Consider the following 21,763-nt stretch of genomic DNA (forward strand, 5'->3'; position numbering starts at 1 on the left):
CAAAACCCCAGGGCTGTTTCAAGCTTGCAGTTCTGGCTCCTGGTATGGTGGCAATGGTGGCATAGCCAGGCGCCTCCAAACCGTGTCTATTATCAGCCTCTTAAGGGCTTCCTTCCCAAGCTGTAAGTCAGAGTAGTCCAGATGATGCTGAGGGACCCGGGACTGAGCCGTGCCTGCATTGTGTCTGTAGGCAGCATAATAATACGAGGCTGAAAATGTCCTAAACGCCTGCTCCAGCTCCCATCCGCTACACATGCGTATGGTGTGCATCCAGCAGGCCTGATAGCAGTGTAAGATGAATGGCAAGGAGTGTTGCTGTGGCACTGCCCCACCCCAAACACCAGAATTTGTCCTGATTGCCAGTGAGCTGGGGATACGGGCAAATAATGGGTCCTCAGGAGTGACTTTTCTCCCCTGTGTGGTTTTTCCCTCCTCCCCCCTCCCTCTTCCCTCGCCTGAGTGTTTAGCTCTGAAAAGAATAATTTATCAAATCATTTTTATTCAACTTCGGAGGAGGAAGAAAAAGGATGGTGGGGAAAAAAGGGCCCTTTGCTGTTCTAATTGCTTTGCGGCGTACTTGTGAGAGTGGAGCTGGGCTTATCAAAGCCGACGCAGCTGAGTCCCTGCCACTCGCTAATGAGAGCTGCCACGTGACCAGCCACACTCCTTCGATGGACCAGATAGTGCCTCAAACCAGGCAGGGACTCAGACACTTAGCAAGTTAATTTAAATGAGGAGCTATAAAGTTTAAACAGGAGGCTGGGGGAGCTTGTTTTACAAGGACTTTGGAATCAAATTAAGGGGTTTATTTATCTAAAAAAGGCAAAATGAGACATACAGTCTAGGATGTTGTTTGGCTTGGTTTTTTTTCTGATGATTCATTTCTGAGTCAGGTGTCAGAGTCTAGGAAGAAGCAGGTTATTTTTTTCCTTGACTGAATGAAACCCAAGGAACCAGCTGAATTCCTGGAGCTCATTCCTTTCTCTTTGTGTCTGAGGGTGTCTTTTAAGAGCTTGGTGCTGCAGTAACTCCAGAGGGCTGCCATGGAGTGCGGTGAGATCTGGTCGCAGGGTTGCGAGCACAGTGGCTCTCAGCCAGAGAGCTGCTAAAATTGATGATCACCTGGGTGCCAGCTACATGCACTCACACCTTCAGGGAGAACTACCAGGGCTTCCAGGGAGCTGTGCAAACTGCCTGGTTTTGCACCGTATAGTCATGCACCCCTGCAGCCCCCCATGGCTCTTCTGCCACAGGCTGCCCATACCAGCTCTGCAGCGCCACAGGAACAATCCCAGGTGGCCATGCCTGCAGAGTCCTAATCTCTTGGTACAATTTGCTTTCATTTTCACTGAGTTTAGACCCATTGTAAGCCAAGTTCTGAAAGGTGATCATTTATACCAGCTGCCAGTGTTCTCAGGTTATATCACAACTAGCATCCTGACCTCCAACATCTCCAGTTATTTAGGGTAAGAATCCCCACAACAGCTTTGCGACTGTATTTTAGGGACGTCTTGCAGGACACCTTGTAGCTGATCTTCATGTGGCTGTACCAAAAAGGCACTTTCAACATAGATACCACATCTTGAGCAACCTGAACTAATATCAGCTGACCCTGGTTTGAGTTGGATGTTGGATCAGGTGACATCCTGAGGTCCTCTGTGACTTTATGATTCTATGGTTTTGTGATCCTGCTGTTCTGGGCATGAGTCTAGCGTAGCCCTGAATGATCTGTATCCTAGGCTGGTACACATCAATGAAGGTGACTTACCCCCAGCACAGGGTTCAGTTCAGTGATAGAAATAAAGGAAACAGAGGGTGTGAAGGAGGAGACTAGTATCTCATATTTAAGTTCTGTTTCGATAAAATTGTTCATGTCCCTTCTGGCTGTCATCACACTTAGGTTTCACATTTTTAATTAAAAACCCCATAGCTGAAATTTCTGTAATATTGTAAAAGCGAGGACTGAATTCTACCTGGCTGCTCGTCAGTTTCTTCATATGAGGAAACAATGTCGGTTCTCTAAAATATCAAACGTGAATAAAATATGTTGGGTTTTTCTTTTTTTTTAATCTTAACTTAAAAAAAAATAGTTTCATAAAAAGCTCTCTTGAAAGCAATGATGGGACAATCTATTATTAAATGAAACAAATCAATATTAATGCAATCTGATGGCTGAGATTTGCTTGAGTAGTATTTTATATTCATGTGTATGCTGTTAACTCTGCCTATTGGATATGTGCAACATGGGTGAGTTAAGGTTGCTGTGGGAACCATCATGTTTTAAATTTCCTGACTTTTATGCACGTAAAGTCAACCCCAAGCTAGCTTGCATTAATATCATGTAATTTCCTTGATTGAAGAAAGAGTGTTGGAGTATTTTATTGTCTGTGTTCCTGCATTCAATTGCATGTTCAACCAAAACAAGTTCAATTCCTAGCCCCACACTAAAGAATTAGAGCAGCAGAGCTGGAGTTTGCTTTTAGAAAAGAGCAACAGCTCTGAATGCCACCACAATCCACAGACTTGAAGGCTTTTTCCATCATGCGCTGCTCTCCAGGTGCTTGTGTGTGCCCTGTGACAGTGGCGTACACACATGCATCCTGTCATGCAGTAGGGAACCAAGGGGTAGAAATAGGTGATCTGGGATTCAGTACCTTAGGCAAGCCATTTTCCCTGGTGTGTGATATGACCCTTCCAGGTGCATAGGGTTGCATGAGAAAAGGCTGAAATGACTAAACTGTATGTAGGGCAATACCAAAAATTCCTCTAATTCCACCCTCCCTGCCCCCCCCCTCCCCTTCTCTTTCCTTCTTGACATGTTCTGATACTCTGTGCATATCACCAAGTGAATGGGATGCTGGTTTGAGATTTCACCATGCTCTTTGCAGTTCAAATATGCCTGCCTTCTACTATGCCTCCTCCCAAGTGTTGGGCAGCTAGATAATTTCCACCTGTTACTCAGAATGAGGGAAATTGCCTATTACTTATTATCTACAACTTACAGCACAAGTGCTTATAGCCATGTTGGCTGCAGGCTGCTTATAGTCAATGGAGAGATAGCCACAGTAGGAAGCAGTTTATCTGATGTTTCCACCTGACGCCCACAATAGGATGGGATGATTCAGGCTTTGGAAGTTCATGCTGACCTCTAGGAGTGTGGTCTAACTCAAGAGTAGCCTTCCACATTAAACATGAACAAATTTAGCCCTAGTATATCCACAAGTAGATAGGAATAATATCCAAAGACACCCAGCCAACCGTTAACAACCTAACTATATGCTAGCCTAGTCTATTGCTTAGCTACTTAACCCTGCGGAGAAAAAAGCCTCCATGAGCCTGGCTGGAGTGCTGTTTTGCTACAAAGACATTGCTTCTGGTACAAAAACTGGCTTGCAGATCTTGGCAAAGCTCTGCTTTATGCCATAGAGACATAGCCTCAGTGAGTTTAGCTAAACGGGGACTTGGCTGCTGGACTAACTAGCAAAAATATCAGTTCATCTGTTGTAATTGTTAGTGCTGTTGGAAAAGCGCATGTAAATCTGGGAATAGATGTGGGAAAGAAGAACCTGGAGCTGGTGTCCCATGTTGATCTACTTGGGAGCTATGGGAAATATCAAATCAAGCCTCTCAGTGAGAGAAGCAACCAATCTTCAAGAGTTGCCTGGCCTTTCTTGGCTAGTAACGCCAGTCAAAGTGAGTGGTATGAATGGTAGTGGTCCTTTCATGCAGGAACTGAGGAGACAGTATGGATCCCAGTTTAAGGTCATATGTTGCATGACAATAACTCTGCTTGTGCAAGGGGCCACCTGTGGCAATGGCTGACTGATTTCCTTTAGTGAATTGTTTCAGCCATTTAGCAGAGATAGGATCATGCACTTGACTTGTATTGTGGTGTGTTCTAAAACTAATTTACTGACTCATGCCTTTGGTGGATGGTGCTGCTTTTTGCAACAATATGTGTTTCAGAAAGACAACTTCAGGCCAGTCAGTCTGATCCTTTCAATCCAGAGAGGAAATTTCCTTGGGGCAGAAGTAGTTAAAAAAAGTTAAGTCATCCAGTAAAGGGACAGAAAAAAATACCATGTGACTGAGATGGCCAATTAGACATCATGAATATTCAGAATTCTCTAGTCAAATGAAAGCTCATTACAAACACCCAGACTGAAATTTGCTCATGTAAAATATTCATTGAACAATTTTGCATAAATAAATAATAAACAATAATAAATGCATAAAAATTTGTTCATAGACCATCTATCACCATGGGGGGGAGGGACAGAATCTGCTAAATAAACTGTATATAATGAGTAATCCGTCCACTGCTCTCCCATGGTAGGTCTGCTGGGGAGATCCGACATGAGCATCTGTCTTCTGGGAGGGATGTGAAATAGGGCTGCTGGGAGTAGATAAAGACAGTGAACTACCCCAACCTTAAGGGAGCGGCGTGTCTAAGATTGGGACTTAGCTTGTGATAGATGTAACAGAGTCTGAGAGTTGTCTGAACATGTGAGCTGGAGAAAATTACTGGATCTGAAGAAGATTCAAACCCATTCCCACCTACGAGCAAGAGAAGCTGCCTGTCCAGCCAACCAAGGTTTACAAAACTCCTCCCAGTACAACGAATGTGTTCAGTTTCACCTGTCAACATAGGGCGGTGCAGAGGGAGAACAAAATTAAAACTGTAGTGTGTGTGTATGAGGTGCAAGGGAATGTATATTGCTGGACACGTGCATACAGACTGTACACAAACAGAAAAAGGTCACAGCTGTCCCAGAGCTGCATATGAAATAACTGCAAATGACTGCGTATGCTCTGCCTACCTGTTTGGTTAACAGGGCCAGGGGAAGGGGAGGGGGAGAGAAATCAAAGGGCTATTTCAATAAAATGTGAAAACCAAAATCCACAGTTGTTAAGAGAGAAATACCAGGCAAAGGGTACTAAGCTGTGATTGGAGATGGTTATGAGTGAAAAGGTCTCATGCCCAGTCCGGTCTGAAATCATACTGTGCTGGGGCCCATCTGTGGAGCGTCTGGCTCTTTGGAAGTCTATGAGACAGCCTGACCTATTAACCATGGGCTAGATGAGAGCTGTATACCTTGGGGTAGGAACTGTCATTTTTGTTGTTTGTTTGCACAGACACTAGCAGAAAAGCACCCCATTCTCCAGCTATGCCCCATTATAAGAGAAATGAACAGGACAGTTGTGGGGACATCGTATACGCCTCCTGGCAGGTGGAGAATGGATGTGAGATCTCAGGTTGCCCCCTGCTCTCATTCTGTAAAAGTCATCACTCACCTATGGTAAACTTTTGCACATCCCCCTTCACCCACATAGTAATTACCTGACAAGTATCCCAAGTATCCGCCCACACAGCAAATTACATGGCAAATTTCCTGTAACTACATGGTGATTACCTGGTCCTTCATGCTGCTGGGTAATTAGAATCTGAAAGTGTTTTGTAAAGGTTAATTTATGTGAGACTGATCACACCCGCTCTGCCTACCCTGAGCCCAGGACTTCCACTTTCACATACGGGACTTGTGCTCTTCTGTGGCGCCGCTTCACCCTTGGGAGGAATTTGATGTCTCTTTGGATCCCGGCAGAGAAGGCAGCCAGGGCTGGGTAGACTTTTATCTGTTGTCAACCCACATGTGCCCAGTCCCCAGCAGATAAATGCATGATGCTGCCACAACCACAGGAGTCTGATACAAGGCTCCCTAACAGCTGCGGTCCCCAGGAGTTTGGCTTAGAGCTGCTCAGGCCCCTGCCATTCTCCCTGGAGAACCCACCACATTAAGCTGCCCTCCCTTTTCTGCCTTACAGAGGTAATCACTGCTCTTCTACTGACCAGCCAGTATGGGAGAATTAGCATTGGAAAAGAAAAAAGACAGAAAAGAAAAACCCCTATGCCCCCTCTTCCCACCCACCAGTGAAATCTCACGTGGGGATTTTCTATTAAAGTGGGTAATCATGTGTCTTTCAGCCTGGAGTTTTGAGCTTTCATGGCTGGATTTTGCTCCGTTAGAGAGAATCCCTCCTCCTTTAACTGGTTGCAAATCCCTACCCTGTTATCACAAGACAGTTAACTATCTAATCACACAGTTTTATTGCATGCTTAGCCATGAAACACCCCATACCGCCAGATGCTATAACAGACTGTATTAGGGAAATAATAACAAGGCAATTCAGAAGGCTTGTCTCATAGCTGCTGGGTAATTTAGTGACCAGGCTGTTCTGTAATTTTGTTGTCACCGTGGCTCTGTGGATTTGGCTGGGAAGAACTGTGTCAACACATATGCCGTTTGCTGTGACTGACTGCATGTTGTACGCAGCATTGCGTGGGAGGAGTTGGTACATGTGACAGTTAGAGGAGTCTGCTTGATTGTGTTTATTATTAGTCAGGGTGGACCTATGCAAGGGGACTGATCACTGGTTTCCTTTCTGACTTGTTCATCAGAGAGACCAAACACAGAAATGGTAGAATCGGTCTCTCCAGGGGAGGGTTGGTGAGGATGAACAGTGCGAGGACAGTGGAAGATATGGGATGGGAACTGTCTATCTGGGCAGGGCAAAAAGTTACCCCCTGGGGCTCTGGCATATTAACACTTCTGCAAGCACCAGGATTTGTTGAAAAGAGGAAGACAGGGAATATATTAAACCATCTGTTTCCCTCTTGCAGTACACTGTAGGGCTGGAACAGAGATGAGTGCGTTTCCTTGTTCTATCATTCCTACCTAACCGTGAGAGATGGGAGATTGAGTACTGGCAAGAGACATTTAAAGACGAGTGACATTCAGCAGGAGTCTCAGTAAATTCATATTTACTAGCAAAGGAGGAATAGCAATATACAAGAGATGTGCAAGTGAGACATTTTCGCTCCATCAGTCCTTGTCTTTGCGCTCTGCCTCGGCATGAGCTCAGACATGGCCATCAGCTTTCTCTGACTGTCTGGGCAGGGTTTGGGTTTGAACCATCCCTCTTCTCCTCCCAACCCAAACTGTTTCCGTCTCTCTCAGTAACAGCATAGCACAGTCCAGGCTTGAGCAATAGGGTAAGGCACTAGAAGGTGATGAGGGTAAATGGAGTGTAAGGCTCAAGGGTGAGCTTGAGACTTCAACTAGCATGATGGTGTTAGTGTGCCTTCTGGGCACCTGTGCAAGTGGTGGTGGTGGAGAGACATACATGTAGGAAGAACAGGAAAGCAAAATCTGTATATGACAACATGACAGCACGTGTGAGTTTGTGAGAGGCTCTGTGCATGTGATGGTATATGAGTGTGTGTGACTGGGCAGCTGCGTGGAAGTAGATGTGAGTGATACAGGTGTGGAATGGGTGTGTAAATTTGAGACTATGGGGGAGAGAGAGACTGCATGAGTCCTGTGTTTGTCTTGGGAGCTGAGGGAGTTCATCTAAAAATGCCTGCACTTCTGAGAGCTAGGGCATATGTGTAGGTAGGGGGTGTCCATCCACTGCAGTGTGGTCCTGCATGAGATGAATATAACATTGAGAAAAGATGCAGGCTATGCTAACGGCTGATCATTCCTTGTGACTTTTATGTTCCATCTCTGACTTTTAGTGGCAGGGAAGGAGGGAGGGAGGCGTCATTCTGGAGACTGCTGTGCGTCAGTAAGTGTTGCATTGCACAGTGCGAAGGAACACAAAGCAGTCTGTGAGGTGCATGTTGAAAACAAAGCTAATAGCATCAGCTGGGACCTTTGACCAAAGGAGCTATTAGGAAGAATTTTGTTCAGGCAGGTAGATGGGAATAACTTCATTAAAGATGTAAAGAGATGTCTTGGGCTGCCTGGGTAAATCCACTTCACTGGAAACTGAGGTTGATGGCATAACTCCCCCTCGTTCCACCGTCGTTCATGAGGGAAAGCTGAGCTCAAATGCCTCTTGTTGGGCAACAGTTAGCTGGGCCTGTTCTGGCCTTTCTGCTGTCTCACCTGCTTGTGGGATGTACCCTGGACAGTCTCCTATTGTGGGACAAGGCCTTTTTTCTCTCATATGAGCTGAGTGATCCCAGCCTAGGAACAAAAGATGCCAGCCCCTCCTTGCGATGCCCTTCTCCAGAGTGTTTAGGGTAGCAGGAAAACAGTGACTAGAAACCTGCCTCCAGCCATGCCACTCATTCATAACCCAAGTCTCAAATGGGCTACTGGGGCCTGAGTATCTAGGCTACTAAAAGCATGAGAGTGTAGATGCCTCACCTTGCCCTTGTGCTGTGGCAGACAGCTGGGTAAGGCATCCTGGTGAGCCCACCAAACATGCTGGTGCACACAGGCCCTGGGAAACTTGCACTTGTGAAATCACATGTGTGTAGGTTGTGAAGTATTTGGGCATGTTGGCACTGTTGCATACCAAAGGTTGCCTACTCTCTGTGACAGGTAGTGAGTGCCCCCTCTGCGTCCATGGCCCAAAGCCATGGAGACCAGCAGGCAGGTGGTCTCTCCAGCTCATGGCATCATGTGCTTATGCCCAGCAGCTCAGGCAGTGGCACACAGCAGTGCGCAGCAGTCAGCAGAGCCTCAGCCCCAGTGCTGGGCAAAAGGCGGAAGAAAAGCACGGGGGGTATGGGGGCAAAGTGACTACCAATATAAGGAACAGTTCCCTCAGCTTTATTGAGCTGCCCTGGAAGAAGCATCTGCTTTGCAGGACCTATTCTTCTCCCAAAATTACTGTAAAGGTTGTTGCTTAGTTGCATTTTTATCTCTGTTCTCACATTTCCTTCATCTGGACAAGAGAAAGGAAAGGCATCAAAGCAGGCTTCCAACATTGTCCAGATATCAGATGAGGAGTATGTGTGTTCAGAGGGGCTTGGATCTTTAAGGTAAATACTGGATGTGCTGGGAAGAATGGAGATTGCAGGGGGAAAGCTTCTACGTTTCACAAAGGAAATGAACTGCCTGATTGTTGTGTATACACTAGATGGGAGGTACAAGAATGAAGAGATGGTAATTAGGAGGCTGTTTGACATTTGAGAGATGAAGTTTCAATTTCCTGCTGTTACGCACAGCCTGTGTGATGTGGGACAGGTCATTTAGTCCCCTACTGCCCAAGTTCACCGTTGCAATATGGCAATGGCATCTGCCTTACAGAAGCATTAAGAACACAAATACTCTACCACGAGGCACTGAGATACCACAGAAAGAAAGCAAGAAAACACAGGTACCTAAAATGAAATATGTCCATGTAACTCACCCCAGTAGTGTCAGAAACCAGCTGACGGTCTAGCTACTAGGCTATGGGCAGTTAAACAGGAGCTGTTTCTTGCTCAGTGCTTTGACAATGCCTAGCAAATTGCAAACTGTTCTCGGTTGGTTCCTAGACGTTACCATATTCATAAATAATCATCCACTGAAATTCCTCTGATAAAAGTGAATGAGCTTAGATTTCTCTATTTCTGCTTCTGCTGCAAGGGTACAGTTCAGCATACACCGAGAAGTGCCCCTTACAGGTGCAATGGAGCACAAATTCTGTGCATGCACATGCACAGAGTTAAGAAATTCACACTTGTTTATTGGTGAAGCTGCTGCTTGAAGCTGGAATGAGGTGGTATGTCATCATGCCACTTTTTTATTGTGGAGATAACTATGCTTTCACTTTTTGGAGAAAACAGCTCCATTCAGAGAGCTCTGATGATCTCGGCAAGTGCTGCCACTACTGCTGGGTTTCTGCAAACACCCGCTGATTTAGGAGCCATTTCTTCTCTGGAAAGCACAGTACAACCCATAAGCTGGTTGGCCCTGTTTTGCTTCTGTGACTTGCCTTCTGCATTGCGGCTTCCAGTGAGCTCAGGAGGAGAGGGGATGCCTCATGGGCAAGTCAGTAGAAAGTTGTCTCCTGGCCAGCAGCATCTGCTTTATCACAGCAGCCCATGATGTGGGCACAGCTGGGGATGTACTGCAGCTCCCTGCACCTTTTGAGGCCACGTGGTGGTCCCTCATGATTTACTAACCTGACACAGTCATGGAGAGGCAAGAAGGTGTAGTGTTCCCTCAACCTGTGTCCCCTGCTCCCTCAACCTGTGTCCCATGGGCTTTCTTACTGTGGTGCTGCCACTTGTATGCGTGTGCATTGAATCTCCTGCCCCTTTCCCTTTGAAGTCCTGCATCATAGGACCAATCTGTCACATGAGTGTGGATCCAGTATGAGGTCATGCAGAGATCTGTCTTCACATTCAGAGTGGGAATATGCACACTCACAAAAACACTATGCCATCATCATTGTACTCTCTGGTTTGAGTTCTGGACGAGCAAGCCAAGACAGTGCTGCAAGGTGGGAGCTGGTGATGCTCCTAGATGGTCAGGGTAGAGAATCTGAAATCCCTGTTAGCATGCAGAGATCTGATAGGGAATCTTTTGGAAGGAATAAGAAAATTAATTTCCCTGGTTCTTGTATCTCCCCAAAAATCATTTGCAGAAGTTTTTTTATTCATATCTTGAAAGTTCTCATATGTCCAGGGAGCAGAATGGAGCCCCCATAAACCAGGAGGAAGCAGTTAATGACCTGCTACGCCACCTGGATGCTCACAAGTCTATGGGGTCGGAAAGGGATTCACCCGAGAGTACTGAGGGAGCTGGCGGAGGAGCTTGCCAAGCCACTTCCCATCATCTATCAGCAGTCCTGGTTAAAAGGGGAGGTCCTTGATGACTGGAGGCTTGCCAACGTGATGTCCATCTACAAGAAGGGCCGGAAGGAGGACCCGGGGAACTACAGGCCTGTCAGCCTGACCTCGGTGCTGGGAAAGATTATGGAGTGGTTCATAGTGAGTGCGCTCAACAGGCATGTGGAGGTCAACCAGGGGATCAGGCCCAGCCAGCATGGGTTCATGAAAGGCAGGTCCTGCTTGACCAACCTGATCTCCTTTTATGACCTGGTGACCCGCCTGGTGGATGAAGGAAAGGCTGTGGATGTCATCTACCTGGGCTTCAGCAAAGCCTTTGACACCGTCTCCCATAGCATTCTCTTTGGGAAGCTGGCAGCTCATGGCTTGGACGGGCATAGTCTTCGCTGGGTAAAAAACTGGCTGGGTGGCCGAGCCCAGAGAGTTGTGGTGAATGGAGTTAAGTCCAGTTGGCAGCCCGTCACGAGTGGTGTCCCCCAGGGCTCTGTTTTGGAGCCAGCCTTGTTTAATATCTTTATCGATGATCTGGATGAGGGGATTGAGTGCACCCTCAGTAAGTCTGCAGACGACACCAAACTGGGTGGGAGTGTCAATCTGCTGGAGGGTAGGATGGCCCTGCAGAGGGACCTGGACAGGCTGCACCGATGGGCTGAAGCCAACTGTATGAGGTTCAACAAGACCAAGTGCCGGGTCCTGCACTTCGGTCACAACAACCCCATGCAACGCTACAGGCTTGGGGAAGAGTGGCTGGGAAGCTGCCCAGCAGAAAAGGACCTGGGGGTGTTGGTAGACAGCCAGCTGAACATGAGCCAGCAGTGTGCCCAGGTGGCCAAGAAGGCCAACAGCATCCTGGCTTGTATCAGGAATAGTGCGGCCAGCAGGAGCAGGGAGGCGATTGTCCCCCTGTACTCGGCGCTGGTGAGGCCACACCTGGAATACTGTGTCCAGTTTTGGGCCCCTCACTACAAGAAAGACATTGAGGTGCTGGAGCGTGTCCAGAGAAGGGCAATGAAGCTGGTGAAGGGTCTGGAGCACAGGCCTTATGAGGAGCGGCTGAGGGAACTGGGGTTGTTTAGCTTAGAGAAGAGGAGGCTGAGGGGAGACCTTATCGCTTATCGCTCTGTACAGCTACCTGAAAGGAGGTTGTAGTGAGGTGGGTGTTGGTCTCTTCTCCCAAGTAGCTAGCAATAGGACAAGAAGAAATGGGCTCAAGCTGTGCTAGGGGAAATTTAGATTGGGTATTAGGAAAAATTTATTCACGGAAAGGGTAGCCAAGCATTGGAAGAGGCTGCCCAGAGAGGTGGTGGAGTCACCATCCCTGGAAGAGTTCAAAAAACAGATAGATGTGGCACTTTGTGACATGGTTTAGTGGGCATGGTGGTGTTGGGTTGAAGATTGGACTGATGATCTGAGAGGTCCTTTCCAACCTTAATGATTCCTAGTTTTTACTTTCATTAAAAATAATCCAGCCACTAAGCCAGGAAACAGGAAATTGCTACTCTACCCTTAACTGGTTTAGTGGTGGGCTTGGTAATGTTAGGTTAATGGTTGGACTGGATGATCTTAAAGGTCTTTTCCAACCTAAACGATTCTATGATTCTATATTAGCATAAAAGAAAAAGGGTTTTGGTCTTTGCTCTGCTACTACCAAGCAACAGTGAGTTCCACATGTTAGTAAGTATGCATACTATGACATGTAAGTGCAATTAATACAACTACATTGAGTGCTTTCCTATTCCTCTATCTTGGGTCATTCAACAGAAGCATCTGATCCACACTTGAGGTGCTAGAGGTAGTCCTGGTTTTGAAACGACAAAGATCAAATAGCATGTCCCCAGTGGCTTAGCAATAGAGAGGGACAGTATTCCTTTCTCCGACGTCAGGGTATTTAAGGCTGCTTCCCTGTTACACGCCTACAGTCGAAAATAGACCTCTGCGTCTGTTGTCTTCTCCCTAGCTCTCCTCCCTTCCCTCTTTACAGCTATAATAGCTTCAATGGGTTTTGAATTCTAGCTTTCAATATCCCATGACCAAACCTCTGCAGATAGCATGGAGAATTGGTTTCCATGCCTGAGATGCTGGCTTTCGGAGAGCATGTTTATGCATTGGGCTGAGTGAGAAAATGGACCGAACTAAAACTAACCTGGGAATATCAACTGACTCTGGTGTTTTTGTGGGGGAAGTGAGGAGGGCTGGTGGTAGCCCTGATTAGTTACCCTGCTGGGTTTTAAACTGGTTTGTGGATTAAGAATTTACTGGGAACTATATGTCCTGGGCTTTGTGCAAATCAAACTACAAACTAAGCCAGCTTCAGGATTACTGGTGTGCTGAATAAATTGTGTTGCAGTGGCTGCACGTGGGTGCATAATTCTAAATGTTTGGCACCCAATCGTTAGGAGCAGCAGCAACAAAACACAGCAGGAAGAAGAGGAAAGAGTTTGGGGTGGGATTGAATGACACCCACTTTGAGAATTCTGGCTGCTGCATCCAGCCATGTTCGTGCATACACACACACACGTGTGACTCACAGCTGAGGAACATGTAGCCCTGCCTGGCAAGTGAGGCAGCATGCACATGCTCCTCGTGTCTCTCCAGGTAGCTTTCCCAATGCTATTGCTTCTTCAGGCCCAGCAGGGTCCTCACTGACCTCATTGCTGTACTTTCTGGTGCATTGGTGCTGGGAGAGCATCCTGGAGATCATGCAGGGGGACCGCCTGGATGGATTAGCAAAGCTTTTTCCCATGGATTGTCATGCTACAGAACCAGTCTGTATCCATGACAGGTTTACTCTACTATCAAACAAGAGACTTGCATGACCACGTAGACTATAAATCTGCTCCTTTAATACATTTAGTTCTTGGCTAGTCATTTCTCTCCTGTGATGTTTCTCATCGCTTTTCTTCACTTCTCTGCTTCAAAGTTGCCATTAGTCCTGACTTTTTTTTCCCCCTCTCATTTCTTTCCTTCTCCCTGTTTTTCTCCTATGTTGACAGAGTTGCCTGAGCAGTTTGATTACCATGCTGGGGTTCTAGTCCTGCCATAGTGGTGGACACGTTGCCTTTCCTTTCCTCCTTACCTCTTACCTCATTTTAAGATGCTTGTGCAGGCATAAAAGGGAACACCAGGACTAGACAGAAGCATTTGCAACCTATTTATTATCCAGCTTTGATACAGCCTTCTTCTCGTTTCCCTTTCAGGAATGAAATATGTATCCATTTCTCTTTTCTACCAGCTTGTCATAATTTTGCGTCTTTCTGAGCTCCTACGAGCAAGGTGAAATGCCCTCATGCTGGCCTGCAGGGAGCAAGGAAAGGAGGGCCAGATTAATGGCTGGGGACCAGGGAGGTGTTATGGAGAGTCCTCCACAGTTCAAGCACAGGAGATGCTGGCACCTTTATGTTGCTAACAGTTTGTAATGTTTTTTTTCCTAGAATCCGAAAAGTAAGCCATACTGATGGGTTTAGAGTCCTAGAGAAAATATTTCAGCCTAGTGTCCTGTTAACTCTTCTGCCTCTTCAAAAGAGTCTGAGGATATGATTTCACAGCTCATCTTCCCCCTAGGTGTCTGAGAGTCTACCTGGCAAAAGGCCAGAAATGTCTTGCTTCCTAGGGTTTGCACATTGAATCCATCTGAATAAGGGAGTTAAATTGCTGCGCACATCATGTGCATGTGTCTCTCTGTGTGTACATGTGGCCAACAGTGGGTTCATACACAGGTGCACACACCAGTCATGGACACAGAAACAATTAACCCTATACTGACATGCAAAGTGGGGAGAGATGGTTGAAGGAGAATTACCTGGTCCTAATGGGGGCATAGACATAAGGTGAAGAACAAAGCGTGTCTCCTCTGCCCATCAGTGGAGCTGATATGGTTGGGGGAGAGAGGGGAGGTGGCAGCCACATGCTGTCAATGATGGTGGAGCAGCTTCCACTGAAACCAGAGCTCTGCTGGGGCGAAGTCAGCCTGAGCCGATCGAATAATCCCTGCTGCACTGTGAACCTCTCTCCTCAATGCAGGGCACTGCATAAAGCCACCACCTGCCCTAATGCAATGTGTGTTTTTAACAACATCAGCATCCACAGTGAATTTGTAGTGATTTTTCATTTAATCCCCTTGGCATGGCTTGCTGGTTGTTGCTTTGCTTTCAGATAATACGGCAAAAGGAAATTTCCTCCATGTTCTCTGTTGCTGGCCCTGATTTGGATCTGACATTCACACCATTTGGAAAGGAATTGTGGGGGGGAGTCATTTTCCAGTTTCACTGCTGCTCTTTTTTGTAAGAGGCAGGCGCTGGGGGATTGCCATACCTGGATCACTGTGTTCAGGAGTGAGTTACTGGTCTAATAACACAGTCTTTGGCATTGGCCAGAGGAAGCTATTTCAGTAAAGCAGAGAATGACAGTCATTGTACACAGGGAAAGCAGTAAATTGCAGCACTGCTTGAAGAAAGAGCAGTGAGACCCCCAGGCTGAACTGGCAGAGTAGCATTTTGCAGGAGCTGCTGTTTTTTAGCAGCTGGTCTCAGCTTTTGACTTAATGGGCCACAGGGCAAATTGTACACAAAAGAAACAGAATCTGGGATCATGGAGCCTGACTTAGTGAGCCTGTCCTTTCTGGGCTCCAAAGACCTACTTTGCAAGTCTCAGTTTCTCTCTCATGGAATATCCTGTATCTCTTTTCTTGTAACCTTTGGGAAACAAAGATAAATGTTATGTATGTTGCACAGGGAGTGGGGGGGGCAAAAAAAAAAAAAAAAATTCTTAATATGACCCAAATGTCCCCCGCCACATCAAAATGTCTTGGCTGCAAAATCTAGTATTTTTTGTCATTCAAGCTAGGCAAAACTGCGCTTGTGTCTTTCAGAATAACGTAAGGCTCTCATGTCTAGCCAGCTTGGCTAACTAGCCAACATTGAGCAGATACAGATGGCTTAAATTCTACCTAAAGTCTTTTGTTTCTCCATAGCTGGCTCTAGCCTTTCAAAAGTTCATATCCCGAAGTGATTAGCAAGGGCTCTTAGGTAGAATTGAGAATTTTGCTCCCAGTCGCTGAATTTTGGGTATCAAGACCGCTGCAGGTACAGGTCTAAATCTTGGCTATCCCTACATATCTGGCCAAAGTAACTGTGAAAGGGAAGGTTAGAGTGAGAGAAAGAAGCTGTTTCTGCTCCTATGTTTTTCAGAAAGTTTGGAGAATACTCTAAAAACAAGGAGATACTAAAACATTGTTAACAGGGACAGGTGGTTTTTTTCAATGTCAAAAAACACATAGTGCCTGGTGATCACTATCATAAATTCATTATATTCTACCTCTCAGATAGTCTTTTTCATTAGTAGATCCCAGGGCTCAGCTGCAAATATAATGCCCACATCTGCAAAAAGCTAAGCAGCCCATCTGTATTTGCAAGCTGGTATCTGCTGTTTCATCTCTGTTGCATAGCCTTGATATAGTTTCCATATGTGGTTCCATGCCAGACTGCTGCAGCTGTGTCCAGACATCGTGGGTTCATGTATTTATAAGCTTCTCTTGGCCTGCATAGGCTGTTTGCCTCATTTATTTTTCCTCCCCTTGCCCTGTTTGGTGTACTTTTTGCTCTTTCCACAGAAGCTGGGCCTTATGCTTTGGTTGCTGGAAGCCCTGGAGCCAGTCCTCACTGCTCCACCACCTTTTACCAGAGCTTTGGCTTTGTAGGCAGGGTGAGTTTACAGTCCCCTTCCTCAAGGACCCATGACACTTAAAGCAAAGTTATGCACAGAGATACTGTAAAGATTCAGAAATCCCAGGAACTCTTTCCCTTTACTAGCACCGGTATGTGCAGAGTATGGCAAAATAATACAAGCCCTGCTAAATTTCCTTGCCGTCATCCAAGGATGCTGTGATCCTGTGCCCATCACAGAACTCACAAAAGTTGTGCAGCCTGTTTTCACGTTCCTCACCAACCTTCCTCTCCAAATGACCAAGGAAATACTCTTGCTTTTATAATAACTGGTTACCTCTGCAGTGTGTCCCCACTGCTGCCTCACCAAGTCAGGTGCTCTGTTTCTTTCTTGCTTCCCACTTCCAGCCTTAGTTTTGACATGGAAAACTGGCTTGCCCTAGGCAGCAGCCAGTTGGTTTTCTTTTGTGCTCCATTTGAGAGTACACCATCAAAGTTTAACAGGCCTCTTTTGTTATTGTCACCTTCTGTGAATTTTAATTCAACTTAGATGCAGAAAAACCCAAAAGAGAAAATACAAAACAAACAAACAAAACAGAGAACATATTAGAGCTTCTCATTAAAACAAAGCTTGACGTTTTCCACTTATACTCGAGCCCCCAGTATCAAACAGAGTTCATAAGCTTCACACAGACAAATTACCCAAATGGTTGCTGCAACTGGCATGTATGCACCTCATCATCCACTGACGCATGTATTACTTGATCTGGAATGCAAATATTGGTTTGCACTCCCAGAAACAGGAAAGTGTGTGCACAGTGGGTGCAAATGCAAATCTCATCCCTTGGAGAATTGACTGTGAAGCTGCCTGTGGTCATGGAAACCACTTCTGTCTTCCCTCCCCTCCCAGCACGGTGGGACTGGAACAGTTTGTTCTCGCAGTAGCTGTCTTGTGCACAATCTGAGAGCTCCTGGGAAGCCAAATGTGGCTAGCCTTTGTGCTCCGCCATGCTTTCAGCGGCAGGCCACATACAGTTAACAGTCTTCCCCACACCCCACCAACACCCCTTCAAAGAGAAAATTAGATCAAAGTTTTATCAGTTCCCTGTGTTTGAGAGTAACACATGCCAGGATTAATAGTTCTCAATTTTTCAGAAATATTAAAATTTGCTCTCTATTGTCAAGACAATAAATCTTTTACCCTGCAAGTTCATCTTGCTCTGAGAACGACCAAGCGATTACTGACCCCAATTACACAATTAAATCTTTGAAATAATACTGTTTGATATTAAACAATTACATTTCTCATATGAAAATATCACCATTCTCTTGCCAGCTAAGAGGGTATTAATAATGCATCTACACAGATTCTATTGTGTGTTAATAATGAATGTCTACAAAACCTTATAGGACGTTAATACTGCATGTACCCGCAAAGCTGTATAAGATGCTAATATACACCCACAAGACCCTAGGAAATGCAAATAGTGAATCCAGAGCAAGAAAATGGTATTCCCTGTCCATTCTGGTCTCCAATATTGCATTCTGCTCCAGGCAGCAGAACATAATAGGAAGACTTGAAGAAAGTTCAGATTTGAGCAGCAGGAGCAGCCAGATGCTCAGGAGATGGATTTGAGGGACAAGGGAAACAGCTATGTTTGGCTTCTTGAGGTCTAAGACGTGTGAGTGGTAACCATCAGAAGTTATATTTGAGATCCACTAAGAACCAGAGGGTTTTGGCACTGACCTCAGTAGGGTTTAGATTGGGGAGTGTTGAGTATTTATAGGGGACACATGGATCTAATCAGAGATCAAGATGGAAACGTGGAAGGTATTGGTATGCTGAGCTGGAAGGTGGTATGAAACCCTTGATGTACCTGCAAAACACAAGTATGCCAGGCTATTTCCCTCCCTGGATGTAATAACTAAAAGCAACAAAAAGGCACTGAGAAAGGAAAGATGGGAACTGTCTGGAAAAACTAAGATACTGAGTTCTGAAATATGTGAAGTAAGTCCTGAAAAGATGAAGTCGGAGTCTCATTGCTGGCAATAGTTAAAACCACTCTGGACTAGGCTGTAGGAAAAACACTGAAGGGGGAATTTCTGGGCTTGCAGCCCAGAAAGCCAACCGTATCCTGGGCTGCATCAAAAGCAGTGTGGCCAGCAGGTCGAGGGAGGTGATTCTGTCCCTCTACCCTGCTCTTGTGAGACCCCACCTGGAGTACTGCATCCAGCTCTGGGGCCCTCAACATAAGAGCTCCAACATGGACCTGTTGAGTCCAGAGGAGAGCCATGAAGATGATCCAAGGGCTGGAGCACCTCTCCTATGAAGATAGGCTGAGAGAGTTGAGGTTGTTCAGCCTGGAGAAGAGAAGGCTCCAGGGACACCTTATAGCAGCCTGACAGTACCTGAAGAGGGCCTACAAGAAAGCTGGAGAGGGACTTTTCACAAGGGCATGTAGTGATAGGACAAGGGGTAATGGGTTTAAACTGAAAGAGGGTAGATTTAGATTAGATATAAGGAAGAAATTCTATGAGGGTGGTGAAGCACTGGAACAGGTTGCCCAGAGAAGTTGTAGATGCCCCATCCCTGGAAGTGTTCAAAGCCAGGTTGGATGCACCTTTGAGCAGCCTGGTGTACTGGAAGGTGTCCCTGCCCATGACAGGGGGGTTGGAGCTAGATGATCTTTAAGATTCCTTTCAACCCAAACCATTCTATGCTTCTATGAATGATATGGACCTGGCTCCACTGGTGCTGGACTAGGTGACGTAAATGGTTACTTCTGCCTGTGCTGTCCCTGGTTATGTTATGAGTGCATATGCTTACAAATCCTAGTAAGAATGCATGCTGGTTAACAAGCATCCACGGAACTTTCACAGTAATATTTATCTTCCAGTTGCTCTGGGATACTGAAATACGTGAGTCTTCATCTCTGAACTTGATTTAAAAATAAGCGACTCTGCAGCATGTTGTTGGATGACAATGGTGTGTCTCTACAGTTCCCTGCCGGAAGCTAATAATTCAAACTTACAAAGTGGAGGTTACTTGGTAATTATGGAAAGATGTCCTTTACTCTTCACACAGGTTCTTGAGCACTGCAAGCAGAGAAACTTCTTTCTTCACTGCCAAACAATGTGTAAAGTTGCACTGAAGGAAAGATTCCATACGAATTCAGTCTAGTCATACAGAGCGGGCAAGCTTCTCCTATTGCCACAGAGTGGGGTTCATGCCCCTGAGTGAGCCTGGCTGTATGGCAATTTCTGTTCTTCAAGTTTTTCATGGCAGTACACGTTGGAGCAAGCAGTCATTTGCTTGGCAGGGCATTTGGTCATGCCATTTGGCATGCTCAGAAGCGACAGTAACTCTTTCTGTTTGGATGGTGCTTAGCCCAGTGCCCCATGCTTGGTGGAGACTTCTGGTAAAGGCTGGTAAAGGCAGCACACAAAGATGATGTATTCAGTGTGCAGTGCTGTTTGCATGAGAGAGTGACTTAGGGAGAACATAACCCCTGACTAGGAGAGTTGAAAGAGCAAAACAAACCAGAGAAAAAACCCTAAACAAACCTTCAGACAGGTCCCCTAGGAACAGACTGGGGCACTATGTAACAAAAGGACTATTTGCTTCAACTATAAAACACTCCTTTTGTGGTCTCTTCTGTGTGTATTGTAGTGAATATATTGACTGGCAGGAATGTTCATGGGAACAGTGAATTTTATGTAAATATTAGACACTATTTGCAGGAAGCAAAATGTGAACTCATAAAAAGTAGTATTCTCTGTGGAAGCCTGATCCTAAAGGTTACTCAGAAAACAGAAACATTCAGTAGGATTTACTGCATATATTTAACAAAATCTAACCCAGGACCAATTTTGAATATCGACTATCTGGGGACAGTTTGTGGACAAACAATATGCTGAGAATTATTTACCAAGACAAGTCAGCAAATAATTGCAAATGACAAATAAATTTGAGAAAATTACAAACTGCTTGTGGACAATTCATGAAGAGAAGCAAGGCAAAATTAATCAGATAAATTATTCACAATGAATGAATCTCTCAGCTCTAATTAAAACTCTGTAGGGTATTAATAATACATGCCCAGAGAGCCACAAACAGAATCGTATAACCAAAAGGATCCATCTGTGTCTCCATCGCAGACCTTCCCATCCTGTAACAGGGTGTTGCTTTTACCAACATTTCTCACTATTTTTCTGTGTTTGAATGTTGATTCTGGCTGCAGCTGATAAAAACCCTCTTTGCACACAGTGTGTGTGGTTAGTGTGGTAGGTTTCCCCACTGATGCTTGTGGTGAATGGGGTCATTCCTTCCGCAGTTTTTTGTTACTGCTTCTCCAGCCCTAGGGGAATTCCTGGGGAATTTGCAAAGTATTACCTCAGCTTATCGGAAGTTGTTAAGGCTTTTCTTTCATGAGTGTTGCAAATGATTCTTTCCTAAGATACAGGTGTGAGCAAAGACCTAAGGGTTTAATCCTGAAAATGCTCAGGAGCAGGAACCGTGCTGGCTCCCCCAGCCCAGGGCTCCCCGCACCAGCTCTGCCAGTGCCCCCCATCCTGCCCCACTGCCCCTTGTATTGCAGGTGGGACTCCCTGCACGTACGTAGGTCTGCCATGACCTGGTGTATGCTGCCTGCTTAGAGGAAGCCTTATCCGACGTGGGCGTATTTTGAGGGGCTCAGTCACTGTGTGTGGCAGGAGTCCGTGCTAGGAGCAACAAGCAGAAACCAATGGCAGTAGGCTTGGCTGTGAGCTGGGTGCCTGAACATTAGTTGTGCTGCATGTTTAAAAATGCCAGCAAAAGAAGGAAATCGGCCCTTTCCCCCTCCCCCACTTGTATAATTTAGCTCTGCTTTTAATATAATTGTGTCTTTGTACTCTCAGGAGCTCCCCAAACCCGTTCCCCCTACTCTGATTCCCTGCCTGACAGACAAGACCTAGTCAATCAGAAAATTGTTTAATACTTTTCCTTTTATTCCCAAGAGATCTCCTGGCCTTCTGTGTTCCCATTCATCAGCCCCTTTTCTACCAGCCACCCCCACCCCTCATGTGTCTTTTATCTGCTTAAAACCAATCACTCTTCCCCTCTTCTTTTTTCACTTCACAAAAGGAATCAGAATTTAATAAAAGCAAGCTGCAAAATATCAGCATTAATCCCCTTGTCCTCATGGGGCTGGCGCCATGAGTCCCTGGGTCCCCTTATCGGCACCGAACCGTATTTCACCAGCTAGAACCCTTCTGATAGCATAAATACCTGCCATGCAGGTGTCTCCAGCTGACAAGATAACACGTTATCAATCACACATCCCCAATTTATGCAAAAAGCCCATCTTCCTTCTGTTTATTTCATCTCGTGGTGGATGGAGAGCTGGGGAAAGGAGGGGCTGAAAAATTAAATCTTTTCTGTTCCCATACACTTGAAGAGCCAAATGACACATCTCCTGCCTGCGCGAAGCGG

The sequence above is a fragment of the Pelecanus crispus genome, chromosome 1 (genome assembly GCF_030463565.1).
Source record: "Pelecanus crispus isolate bPelCri1 chromosome 1, bPelCri1.pri, whole genome shotgun sequence".
In the NCBI taxonomy this organism is placed as follows: domain Eukaryota; kingdom Metazoa; phylum Chordata; class Aves; order Pelecaniformes; family Pelecanidae; genus Pelecanus; species Pelecanus crispus.